General features: G+C 38.2%; 1 pseudogene; it reads left to right on the top strand.

Annotated features, from left to right (window-relative positions):
- The first annotated feature begins 6390 nt into the window (after positions 1–6390).
- Positions 6391–9136, top strand: LOC143658343 (poly(rC)-binding protein 2 pseudogene; annotated as a pseudogene).
- The last annotated feature ends 217 nt before the right edge of the window (positions 9137–9353 follow it).

Raw genomic sequence — 9353 nt, 5'->3', positions numbered from 1 at the left:
TCTTGACATCCTTGGTCAGAGTTTAGAGTGATTTAAGACTTCAAATTAGTGTATTATTTACTTAATTATGTTGATTAGTCTTTGATACATATGCTGAATCAGGAACCTAAGTAAAGATAATTTTCTAAATGTAAAAAATAATAACAATAAATAAATAATAGGCAGGGGGCCAAAAAATTCACAAATATATGGAGGCTCAACAATACACTCTTAAACAATCAGTGGGTCAAGAAAGAAATTACAAGAAAAATCAGTAAATATCTTGAGGCAAATGAAAATGAAAACACAACATATCAAAATTTATGGGACGCAGCAAAGGCTGTTGAGGGAAATTTATTGCTTTATATGCCTATATCAAAAAACAAGAAACCTTAAAAATTGAGGAATTAACTGTTCACTTGGAAGAACTAGAGAAAGAATAGCAAACTAACCCCAAAGCAAGTAAAAAGAAAGAAAGAATGAAGAGGAGAGCAGAAATAAATGAAATTGAGAACATGAAAACAATCAAGAAAATCAACAAAACTAGAAGTTGGTTCTATGAGAAAATCAATGAGATTGATGGACCTTATCCAGGTTGACAAAAAGAAGAAGCAAGAGGATGCAAATAAATAAAATCAGAAATGGAAGAGGAAACATAACCACTGATCTCACAGAAATAAAGGAAGTAATGAGAGGATACTATGAACAACTTTATGTAATAAACTAGACAACATAGATGAAATGGACAACTTCCTAGAAAGACACGAACAACTGACACTGACTCAAGAAGAAATAGATGACCTAACAAACCAATTACAGGTAAAGAAATTGAATTAGTCATTAAGAAGCTCCCAGAAAAGAAAAGTCCAGGACCAGATGGCTCACATGTGAATTCTACCAAACAGTCAAGAAAGAATTAGTACCAATCCCGTTCAAACTCTTCAAAAAAATTGAAGAGGATGGAAAACGACCTAACTCATTTTATAACAACATTACCCCCATACCAAAGCCAGACAAAGATACTACAAGAATAGAAAATTACAGCCCAATCTCTCTAATGAACATAGATGCAAAGATCCTCAACAAAATTCTTGTAAGTCAAATCCAGCATCACATTAAAAGAATTATACACCATGACTAAGTTGGATTCATCTCAGGTATGCAAAGATGGTTCAACATAAGAAAATCAATTAAAGTAATATACCATATCAACAAATCACAGCAGACAAACCACATGATCATCTCAATTGATGCAGAGAAGCTTTTGATAAAACTCAACATCTCTTCTTGTTGAAAACACTTCAAAGGATAGGAATAGAAAATAACTTCCTCAATATGATAAAGGAAATATATGAAAAACCCATAGCTAACATCATCCACAATGGAGAAAAACTGAAAATTTCCCCCTAAGATCAGGAACAAGACAAGGATGTCCACTATCACCGTTGTTATTCAACATTGTGTTGGAAGTTCTAGCCAGAGCAATTAGACAAGAAAAAGAGATACAAGGCATCAAAATTGGAAAAGAAGTAAAACTCTCACTGTTTGCAGATGATATGATACTATATGTCAACCCCCCCCCAAATACATAGCAAAACTGCTAGAGCAAATCAATGAGTACAACAAAGTGGCAGGTCACAAGATCAATATACAAAAATCTTTAGTGTTTCTATACACTAGTAATGAGAAATCCGAGGGGGAAATCAAGGAAAAAATTCCATTTACAATTGCAACCAAAAGAATAAAATATTTAAGAATAAATTTAGCTAAGGATACAAAAGACTTATGTATGGAAAAGTTAGAGAAGGGACACAAGGGTGACTGAGGGAATGGGAGTGCGGCTGACCTCGGAGAGCCTTCTGCGCTCCATTTGGCAGCCCTGGTTGAAGAGGCTGAGGAACTGAGAGGCAGAGGGCTAGAGCCTTGCATGGAGGTGCAGAGCAGTGGAGCCTGCGGGAGTGCACAGATTGGTACACGGGACTAAGAAGTAAACCAAGCTGTGTTCATTGGGCGCGCTACCCCACCGGTGCAGCCCTGTGACCGGTAACTCACTCCACACCCCCCACACCTGAACTCCATCACCCATTTGCATTCTCCATGTTGTGTGCACCCCCACCCCACCAGTCCACAGCGCACGTGCCTTCCCCCCAACCCCAACCCAAGTGCAGCCCAACCCACCTCTCCTTCAACCCTCCCAAGTGCTACCTCCCACTCCCTGTTCCTTGCAGGCTGTTACCAGTGCACAAATGTTGCAGGCACTAGCCTCCATACCTAGGCTAGCTCCAACCCCCGACCCGCCCTCCTGCACCCACAGTGTCACACAGCCTCACCTTGTCCTCCCTGAGAGCAGTGCATCTGTTTATGGCACTCCTAGGCCCATGCATGTGCACAGGCCCCCAATCACATCATTCAGCTCTGGGAACTGCACTTTACAGCAGTCCTAGAACCACCCATGTGCACAGCCCTCAGCTTCACGTCCCAGCTTTGAGAAAGTGCCAACCTACTCAGCCAGGTCACATCTGCCCCCAATCCATGAAGGCATAACACCAACCTGCTGCCACAGCTCTATGCATGCACACAAAGGGCTCCATGTCTTAGACCAGCGTACACCAGAGTTATGTCCCTCAGAGCAGTGCACTTGCATAGCTGCATCCTTCCTGGCCACTGGGCACCCACATTCACAAGTACCAGTGTAACATCCCCAACTTGCACCCATACCTGCCCTGAAACAAATCACCATACTGAGTGCTCCAACCCGTGCCCTGCTCCCTGGTATACAGCCATCCCACAAACACAAGGCCTTAGACTTCCGAAAGAAATCAACTCCCAAAGTAAATCAATCAAGATATTTACATGCCATAAAGACAGCAGAAGATCACTAAGCATATCACAATGCAGATATAGCCCTGACTAATGACCAAATTAAAATACCTGAGGAGACACAGACATTGGAACAATTAATCAAAGATGTTCATACAACTCTACTTAATAAAATAAGTGGGATAGCAAATGACATAAAGGAGATCAGGAAGACAGTAGAAGAGCACAAAGAAGAATTTGAAAGAATAAATAGAGAAATAGCAGAAATCACAGAGATTACTCTGTTGACCAAATAAAAAACATACTAGAGGCACACAACACCAGATTTGAAGAGATAGAAGAAAGAATAAGTGATGTAGAGGACAGGATAATTGACTTTGAAGACTCAAAAAAGGATGGAAAAATTGAATGGGAACTCAGGGAAATGACAGACAAAATAAAGCATGCAAATATAAGAATCATTGGTGTCCCATGAAGGAGAAGAGAGGGCTAAGGGGCTAGGAAGAGTAGTTGAGGATATAATGGGGGAAAACTTCCCAATCCTCATAAAGAACTTAAATATTCAAGTTAAAGAAACTCAAAGAACTCCAAACAGAATAAATCCAAATATGCCTTCCCCAATGCACATACTAATCAGTCTATCAAATGTTGAAGAGAAGCAGAAAATCCTAAAAGTGGCAAGAGAAAAAAATCTACTATACACAAGGGAAATCAAGTAAGACTGAGTTCAGACTATTCAACTAGCACCCTAGAAGCAAGAAGGCAGTGTTATGATATATTCAAGATCCTGAAAGAGAAAGACTTCTAGCCAAGAATTCTGTACCCAGCCAAATTGTCCTTCAAAATTGAGGGATTAAATTGAGATTAAAGCATTCACAGACAAAGAAGTCCTGAAAGAATTTGTCAACAAGAGATCAACCCTACAAGAAATAATAAAAGGAGTTCTGCCGACTGAAAGAAATAAAAGGACACGAGAGGGAGGTCTGGAGGAGGGCACAGAATTGAACAGTACCACTAAGGGTAGTGTACCACTAAGGGTAATGCAAAGAATGCAATGAGAAAGAGGGAAAATAATATACAGATCGGACAAATAAAATAAAAAAAAATAAGATGGTGGAATCAGGAAATGCATTTTCAGTAATAACTTGAATGTTAACGGGCCAAATTTACCAATTAAAGATACAGATTGGCAGAATGGATTAAGAAACATAATCCAACCATATGTTGCTTACAAGAAATTCATTTTAGACACAAAGATACAAATAAATTGAAAGTGAAAGGATGGAAAAAAATCTTCTACACAAGTTGTAATCAAAGGAAAGCAGGAGTAGCTATACTGATAACAGACAAAATAGACTTTAAATGTAAAGACATCATAAGAGACAAAGAAGGACATTCTATACTAATTAAAGGGTCAGTTCACCAAGAACACATGATAGCCATAAATCTTTATGCTCCCAATCAAGGACCTCCAAAGTACATGAGACAGACATTGGCAAAACTGAAGGGAGTGAAAGATGTTTCGATAATAATAGTAGGAGACTTCAATAGACCACTCTCCTCTATAGATAAAACAACCAGACAGAAGATCAACAAGGATATAGAGAGGTTAAATAACTTGATAAATGAATTAGACCTACAGACATATATAGGTAATTGCACCCCAAAACACAAGGTTTTACATTCTTTTCTAGTGCTCATGGAACATTCTCCAGGATAGATCATATGTTGGGGCACAAAACAGGTCTTTGTAAATTTTAAAACATTGAAATTATTCAAAGCACCTTCTCTGATCACAATGGAATTGTAGCTGGATCTCAATATCCACCAAAGAATGAGAACATTCACAAATATATGGAGTTTAAATAACACACTCTTAAACAACCAGTGTGTCAAAGAAGAAATTGTTAGAGAAATCAGCAGCTGTCTGGTGATGAATGAAAATGAGAATACAACTTATGAGAACTTACAGGATGTGGCAAAGGCTATGCTGAGAGGGAAATTTACTGCCTTAAATGCCTGTATTAAAAAACAAGAAAGAGAAAAAAATCGAGGACTTAACAGCAAACCTGGAGGAACTTGAGAAAGAACAGCAAACTAACCCCCAAGCAAATAGAAGAAGAGAAATAACAAAGATTAAAGCAGAGATAAATGAATGCGAGAACAAAAGAACAATACTCAATACAAGCAAAAGTTGGTTCTTTGAGAAAATCAATAAAATTGTTGGGCCAGTAGCAAGACTGACAAAGAAAAAAGGAGAAAGAATATAAATAAACAAAATCAGAAATGAGAAGAGGTGCATTACCATAGACCCTGAAGAAATGAAAGAAATCATAAAAGGATACTATGAACAACTATACACCAACAAACTGGACAACTTAGATGAAACGGACAAATTCCTGGAGGCACACAAACAAGCTACACTAACTCAGGAAGAAATAGAAGATCTCAGCAAACCAATCACAAGAAAAGAGCTTCAGTCACTCATCAAAAATCTTCCTACAAAGAAAAGCTCAGGGTCAGATGGCTTCACAGGGGAATTTTATCAAACATTCCAGAAAGAACTCAAATCAATTATTGTTAGAAAAAGGCTACAGGTCATAGAAGCATCTAAATTTACTTGTCAGTCATACTGCTTTGCTTTAATCTTCTCTAAAAGTGTCTGTAGTCAGCAACAGGTCAGAACATAACCTGCAACAAGAGCGACTTTAAAAAGGAGAAGCAAGACAAATATATAAATTATATTTTATCTTTTAATTAACATAATTCTTATAAATATGTAAAGGTGAAACAGAACAAAACTTCTGCTCTGGTTTGTCAATATAAGACAATTGTCTAATTATTTTATTTCTGAAAGTAGCCTCATTTAAAAATGCTTATAAAAACATAGGATTTGAATTGTAAACTTTAATTGCTATTTATAAATTCTGAGACGTTTTGCTCTCTGTATAACTTGGTAGTTCACAGTAACTTTAAGAATCTGCATGACACCTGACATTAGGAGTTAGTTCTTCAACTCTGAAAGTCAGCATTATTCCACATAGCAAATCTTAAAAACTCAAAAAGAGATCAAACTCTGAGTAAAGATGTAACTAAAACTGATCTGTTTAAAAGGCAAATCAATATACAAAATACATATTTGAAAGTTTTAACTTTTGTATGAGATGAAAAGAAAAATGTTTATTTTGTCCAAAATATAAATCTTCTGTTCTAAACTATCTAATTTAATCTGTCTATTCAGTTTATTTAAACAACCTAATTCAGCTTTACCTGGTTTAGAACCTAGAATAATGAATAAAATCCTAGTATCCTGAAAGAAAAACTTAATATCCTGTATAGGTTAATGTTATACCATAGTGCATTTTGGAGTATTTTTGGCAGAAAATGAGAAAGGTATTTGCAAACTCCCTTGAGGGACTGAGTAAAAGTGTAACTACTAAACTTCCCCACTTAGGGAATTCCTGACATTTTCTAAAGTTAGAGGGGCTCCCAATTTAATAAGCCAAGGCCTCAATTATTTTTGTAATATCAAACTGAATCTACTTATAATTATGTGGTTCCCCTCTCTTAGCAAACTCTGACCTCCCCTACATGGGACATGATTTCCAGGGTGTAAGCCTAGCACTGGCATTGTGGGGCCAGACTGGCCCTGGTAGTGTGAGGCATGACTCCCAGGGGTGAGTCTGGCCCTGGCATTGTGGATTAGTTGACCAAAAGGGGAAAAAGACAGGAGCTTCAATAGCTAAGAGATTTCAAATCGAGTTGAGAAGTCATTCTAGAGGTTACTTTTATGCAAGTTTCAGCCAGATATTGCAAACTGCCACAGAATAGCAAACCCCAAGCAACACTATTCCTGGAAATCCTGAAAAATATCCTGGTCTTTATAAAAATTTTACTTATTAATTTTATTTTTCAGAGATTTAAACTCTGTGCATTGTTTCAAGCCAGATAAGCTGTGAAACCCAGAAATGCCAGACTCTCCAAGAACACAATTAGTTTCATCCCTTTGCTCCTTAATGACAATATCCTTTTTCAGTCTTGAAACAGAAGAGTCATCAACTAGATATCCATCAAGATTGAGAGATAATTATCAAAGAGAAGGAAGAATTATAACCAATAAATTAGGATGTAATGGATGAGCTTGATTACTCAATCATTATATAGATATCCCTTTTTGCTTTCTGGTATATTGCAGTACACAGAGGAAAAGATCTGAAATCTCTACATTCTAATCCAGCTGCCTTGATCTCTGATAATGATTTATAGACTGTATTAGTTAGGGTTCTCCAGAGAAACAGAATCAACAGGGAACACTTGCAAATATAAAATTTACAAACGGGTCTCACGTGACCATGGGAATGCAGAGTCCAAAATCTGCAGGGCAGGCCGTGAAGCTGACGACTCCAATGGAGGGTCTGGATGAACTCCACAGGAGAGGCTTGCCAGCCAAAGCAGGAATGGAACATGTCTCCTCTGAATCCTCCTTAAAAGGCTTCCCGTGATTAGATTAAGCATCACTCATTGTAGAAGACACTCCTCTTTGGATGATTACAAATGGAATCAGTTGTAGATGCAGCTGACGTGATCATAATCTAATTCTATGAAATGTCCTCATTGCAACAGACAGGCCAGCACTTGCCAAACCAGATAAACAGGTACCACAACTTGGCCAAGTTGACACATGTCCCTGACCATGACATAGACTATATCTTGTGCCCCTGTGATTGTAAAACCCTTGTGGCTAAACTTCATTTGTACCCATTTATACAGTTTTTCAACTTTAGAGTCCTGTAATCAATAAGACAGCCCCTAATGTTTATTAATTAAGAGTCTTGGGTCAGCCCAGAACTAACCCACCTCAAGTCCAATATTGTCTTGATAACTGAGACTGTATCTAACTAAAGTGGGCTTTTTTACCTGACAAACACAGTAGACTTTAACTTACAAGTCACCTATAATACTAAAAATCATGCCCATAATCATATTAAAGCTGTCATTTTCTTACATTTGTTCTGTGACTAAGAATGCAATCAATCTGCACATGCTCAATAATTATATCATCTGGGGCCGCAGTGTTCATTATCCTAAAATCTGTCCATCTTTTAATTCTATAAAACTATCAGAATTTCTGTAGTTTGGGGAGACAAATTTTGGGCTGATGTGCCATCTGACTTCCTGCTATGCACCTAGTAATACATTTTTTTCTCTTTGAAGAAATTGTCTCAGAAATTGGTCATTTGTGTATGTAGGGCAAAATAATCACTTGCCTTTCTCAGGTAACACTCACCTTTACCCCATGGTCATCTTGCACCTGCGGTTTTTGGCTTTCATCTTTACCAGTGACTAAAGACTTGATGACTTCCCAGAATACTGCTCAACATTGACACTGGTGTGATTGAAGGCAGATTAAATGTCACTCTCACCATCTTGCTACTTATGCATGGAAAAGAAGTTGTCAGCATCATCAGAAAGAAAGGAGAATCAGTTAAAAAGGTGAATGAGGAGAGTGATGTATGCATTGATATCTCAGAAATGAATTATCCTGAGAGAATTATCACCTTGGCTGGGCCTCCTGACCCCATCTTTAAAGCCTTTGGTATGATCATTGACAAACTGCAAGAGGACATCAGCAGTTCTATAATCAATAGCACAGCTGCCAGTAGACCCCCTGTCACCCTGAAACTGGTGGTCCCTGCTAGTCAGGACAGCTCTCTCACTGAGAAAGTGGCTGCAAGTTCAAGGAAATATGAGCAGGTACAGGGGCTCAGGTCCAGGTGGCAGTAGGTATGCTCCCCAACTCAACTGAGTGGGCCACCACTATTGTTGATATCCTGCAATCCATCTGTTTGAGTATGTAAGACAGATCTGCATAGTCATGTTGGAGTCCTCTTGAAGGATGTGGCCATCCCATACTGGCCCAAACCATCCAGTTCTCTGGTCATCTTTGCAAGTGGACAGACCTATACCATTCAAGGACAGTATGATATTCCACAGTCATATTTGACCAAGCTACACCAGTTGGTGTTGCAACAGTCTAATTTTCCTGTGGCACATGGTAGCACCAGATTCAGTGCAGGTTTGTATGCATCTGCTCAGACTACTTCTCATGAACTCACCATTCCAAATGATTTGATTGGCTGCATAATTGGGTGTGAAGGTGACAAAATCAAATGAGATCCATCAAATGTCTGGGTCACAGATCAAAATTGTGAACCCAGTGGAAGGATCTACTGATAAAGAGGTTACCATCACTGGATCTTCTGCTAGCATTAGCCCGGCACAATATCTAATCAATGTCCATCTTTGTTCAGAGATGGGTGGCATGGAGAGCAGCTAGAACAATGCAGATTCATTCATCCATAATCTCTTTCTGCTGTTGACCACCACCCATAATCCATCTGTTTCTGAACAGTCAGTAATTCCAGGTTTCAAACAGTTTGTAAATTTTCAATTTCTACAACTTTATCAATTGCTCATGATTTTTTTAAACTAAAGTGTTTCAATTCATTTCTCTGTTCAACTGAGATACATATTTAGTTTTATAAGCTTCTCCT

This window comes from Tamandua tetradactyla, chromosome 16 (genome assembly GCF_023851605.1).
Source record: "Tamandua tetradactyla isolate mTamTet1 chromosome 16, mTamTet1.pri, whole genome shotgun sequence".
In the NCBI taxonomy this organism is placed as follows: Eukaryota; Metazoa; Chordata; class Mammalia; order Pilosa; family Myrmecophagidae; genus Tamandua; species Tamandua tetradactyla.
This window is presented reverse-complemented; position numbering and strand designations above follow the sequence as displayed.